Source organism: Lampetra fluviatilis, chromosome 54, assembly GCF_964198595.1.
Source record: "Lampetra fluviatilis chromosome 54, kcLamFluv1.1, whole genome shotgun sequence".
Lineage (NCBI taxonomy): Eukaryota > Metazoa > Chordata > Hyperoartia > Petromyzontiformes > Petromyzontidae > Lampetra > Lampetra fluviatilis.
The window spans coordinates 6,836,008-6,841,350 of NC_136328.1; positions in this window are offsets into that span (position 1 = coordinate 6,836,008).

The window sequence follows — 5,343 nt, forward strand, 5'->3', positions numbered from 1 at the left end:
TCTCCCTCCCCCCCAACCTCTCAAATTCGCCACCACCACCACCACTGCCCTCCCCCAATTCACTCCCCCCATCACCACCACCACCAACAACTCACGGCCACCCCTCCACCACCACCACCACCGCGCTCTCGTTCTCACCGATGTTGGTCTCGAGTCGTAGTTACACACTCACACACTCTCCCTGAACACACACACACTCACACACACACACTCACACACTCTCCCTCCCTGAACACTCACACACACACTCACACACTCACACACACACTCACACACACACACTCTCTCTCACTGAACACTCACACTCTCTCTCCCTGACCACTCACACACTCACACACACACTCACACACACACACTCTCTCTCTGAACACTCACACACACTCTCTCCCTGACCACTCACACACACTCTCCCTGAACACACACACACACTCTCTCTCTGAACACACACACACACTCTCTCCCTGAACACACACACACACACACTCTCTCTCCCTGAACACTCACACACACTCACACTCTCTCTGAACGTGACACTCACACACACACTCATCTGTAACACACACGTGCACACTGTCTCTCTGAACGTTACACACACACTCTCATCTGTAACACACACACACACTCAGTTGGGTCTCACGTAATCTAACACACCCCCTGTCACACTTCAAACCCATATATACAAAGACCCCCGTGTAGCCTGTAACAGACTGTAGGGGCAAGTGCTGTTAGCGAGCACCTATGAAGGCCGACACAATACACGAGGGGGTGGGTGGCCAGCACCACGCCCGGCCTCCTTTGTCTCCCCAGTGGCGATGTTTACACACCGCGCCAAGTACTCATTCGAGGCTGAGTCGACCTAGGGGAGGCCCAGTCAGGACCGGTTCAAATAATCGTCACCGGTGTTGGCCGTGAGCGGGAATCGAACTCGGGTCGCCGGGTTCGTAGCGCAGCGTAGCGCTAACCACTGCACCACCGCTCCCCACACTCACTCGCATGTCCAGTTACCACGCACTCTCTAACCCTTAACGTACACAACTCAGCACCCATACACACACTGAGCACTCGTACACACACACACTAAGTGCTCACAGTCAACCCATACACACGCACTTAATCCTCAACACACACAAACCATAATACACAAACGCAACCAATGCACACACACACACACACCCCTAACACACACACACAACCCTAATACACACACACACACCCCTAACACACACACACACACCCCTAACACACACACACACAACCCTAATACACACACACACGCGCAACCCTAATACACACAGTCCTGATTCACACACACACAACCCTTACACACACCCCCTTAACACACACACAACTCTAACACACACACACAACTCTAACACACACACACCCCTAACACACACACACCCCTAACACACACACACCCCTAACACACACACACCCTAACACACACACACCCCTAACACACACACACAACCCTAACACACATACACCCCTAACACACACACACCCCTAACACACACACACCCTAACACACACACACACCCTAACACACACACACACCCCTAACACACACACACCCCTAACACACACACACACCCTAACACACACACACACACCCTAACACACACACACACACAACACTAACACACACACAACTCTAACACACACACAACCCTAAACACACACACACCCCTAACACACACACACCCCTAACACACACACACCCTAACACACACACACCCCTAACACACACACACACCCCTAACACACACACACCCCTAACACACACACACACCCTAACACACACACACACACCCTAACACACACACAACACTAACACACACACAACTCTAACACACACACAACCCTAAACACACACACACCCCTAACACACACACAACTCTAACACACACACACCCTAACACACACACACCCCTAACACACACACACACACAGCCCTAATACACACACACCCCTAACACACACACACACAAGCCTTACACACACACACACAACCATAATACACACCCTAACACACACACACACAACCCTAACACACACACACAACTCTAACACACACCCCTAACACACACCCCTAACACACACACCCCTAACACACACACAACTCTAACACACACCCCTAACACACACAAACCCTAACACACACACACCCCTAACACACACACACACACAACCCTAGCACACACACAACTCTTATCACACCACGACAGCCTGCGGTGGCCACGGCGTGCCAGGCTAGGTGCACGTTGAGACCACGTGAAAGTTGTGCAAGAGGGGGGGGGGGGGGGCGCGGGGGGAGTCACGTGACAGGGTCCAGGTGTGGGGCTGCTGTGGGCGGGGTTACCTGCCGGGAAATGATTGACAGACGCGCCAGCTGTCACGCAAAGACAAAAGGGACAGCCCGCCCGTGTAGCCTTCGCAGACTGCCGGGGCAAGTGGCTGTTGCTAGCGAGCGGCACCACGCCCGGCCGCCTTTGTCTCCCGAGCATCGATTTTTTTTCCTGTACGCTCCATTTGAGGCCGAGTCAACCTAGGGGAGGTGCGGATAATCTCCGGTCCGCCGCGAGCAAGGGGGAATCGAACCTCGGGGTCGCGCCGGCGACGCTAACCACTGCATCACCGCTCCCCCGCCCGGCGCGCGCAACGAGTCTCTCAAAGAGGCATCGACGAATCGTTACTCGGGATTAGGACGGAGAGAATTCGCCTCCTCCTTGGTTGAGCCGATCGCGGGCGTTCATTAAAATCGACGAATCGGGGCAATTGCGTCTACATATTTGTAATGTGAGGATATATCCGGGTTGCTGTTGGATTACACCTCGTGCGATGATTGGCTCTGCCGGTCCTGGCCCATAGCCAATGGGGGAGAAGCCTAGGGGCGTGGCCCTGACGTAATGGGAAGGTGCCATCTGTAAGTGGAGGATTGGTTCTGCTGGCTTTGGCCACAGCCAATGGGGGGACGAGTCAGGGGCGTGGTCCCGGGAGCCTACCATGGAGTCGAGAAGATTCCATAGAGGTTAACCAGGATTGGTGGAAAGGTACCACGTGACCCGGGTATTACAAGGGGTGGAGACGAACAACACGTGGTCAGATCTGGAACGAACGGAGGGTGAGGCCACGCTGGAGCGGGGTCCAGGCTGCCACGTGGTCCAGGCTGCCACGTGGCCGCACGTGTCTCTCTCTCTCTATCCCTCTCAGGCTGTCTGTCAGCAGCGTGAAGGAGTAAGATGGGAGTGTTGTGATCGAAAGACAAATAAAGACCGGATTCCAGAAGTCGCTTCCACGACCTTTATTACATATTGAACCCCAGAGGTGCACGGGTTTGATCATCATCATTCGTGAGCGACAGGATTCATTCATCGCTCCGGGCGCTGGAGCTACCGGCGGGGATGTCGTTATCTGCCCTGGCAAGTGGAGGAGGATCTCGATTTAAAGCTTTCGTGACTGCAGGGATTCATCTTCTTGGTTCTTTCGGTAAAGTCACGTAGAATGAAAATAATACAATAATAAAAATTTAACATAATAAAATAATTCTCACGACGTTTCGGCCACAATGCAAGCAGCCGTCTTCAGGTGGAGAACAGGTCTCTCGACAGACTTGTTCTCCACCTGAAGACGGCTGCTTGCATTGTGGCCGAAACGTCGAGAGACCTGTTCTCCACCTGAAGACGGCTGCTTGCGTTGTGGCCGAAACGTCGTGAGAATTATTTTACGATGTTTTGTTTTTGTTATTTTATTATTTTCCTTCTACGTGACTTTACCGAAAGAACCAAGAAGATGGAGGAGGATCGTTGTCGTCGTCTGAAGAGGTTCTTGGACCCCCATTTGGTGTTCTTCACTCATTTTCAGAATCTTGATTTGAAGCTTTAGTGACTGCAGGATTCAATACTCTTTGGTTCTTTCGGTAAAGTTACGTGGGTAGAAAAATAAAGTGAATCAAAATAAATGTGTTTTTTATTTAGTTTTATTGATTTTTTTAAATTTAGTTTTATTAAAAGTCATGTCGGTAGAAAAATAAAACAAAATAAAACAAAATAAATGTGTTTTTTTTTTAGTTTTATTTCAATAATTTTTATTTCGTTTTATTAAAAGTAACGTAGGTAGAGAAATAAAAATAAATAATTATTTAAATGAAACAAAAATGTTATTTTTATTTTGTTTTATTTTTCTACCTACGTGACTTTAAATAAAACTAAATAAAAATTATTTAAATAAACCCAAATAAAAAACAACATTTATTTTATTATTTGTTTCTTTCGGTTAAGTCACGTCTAAAGATTAAATAATAAATTAAATTAAATAATAGAATACGACGTTTCGATTGCAACACAAGCAATCATCATCAGGTATAATGAAATGGCGACATAAAATCTAACCAGAAAACTATAGACAGACATATTAGCAGACAGATATCACCAAGATACATAGAGAGAGCAACACAGGTAACAGAGAGAGGTGGTCGTCTCTGTGGGGTGGCCTTAAATAGACAGAGGAGGGCGGACGCAGAGAGAGGGAGGGGGGTTAGAGACAAAAATTAGCATATCAATGAGTGGACAACAAAACGTGGTGCTGCAAGTGCGATGACACGGCAAGCAAGCCTGAAAATCAGGAGGACACACTAAAATTAAACAACCTAGTAAAATATCGAAATGTAATGTAATGCAACACAGAGGGTCGGTCAACACACAATTAACGCATAGCCTGGTCGATTACGTCTTTGAAAGAGTAATTTTCAGAAGGTGGCGGGGGTGGGGGGGAGGGCACTTTCTCCGATGAGACATCACAAATCACGAGCAAACAGACATCGTTACTTCTAGTCGACGAATCCGATCAGCTATAAATCTCTCTAGATTATTTTTCGTTTCTTCGCGGCACGTCCAGTGGGGACACCAGCAGTTGTGTGCGTGTCTCCGCACCGTTCCACGCCACGTTTTGGGGGTTTGTTTATTGTCGGCAGGGCCCGCACCAAACTTGGCCATCGGTGGGCCATCTCGCACCGGGGCTCCATGCTCAGCAGTTAAACTCCTCAACGGGGAACGATACCGCCTCTGGCATGGATGTCTCCTGGGGGGTGGTGGCGGTGGTGGGGGATTGTGTTCAGCGACTTTTGGGAGTTCGATCGCGGAAAACAATCCGACAATTGGGCCCGAGGTGTGACATGTGGCACGATCAATATTTAATAATGATCAGAGGGCGTGACGTCACTGGGAATTACGTCACGTCGTATGTTTGTATATATATACAACTTCTTTCGCACCGTACGTAGCCAACCGTGCTAATCGTAGACGCGGGCGTGAGGAAGGATAACAAACCAACAGGCAACAAGTA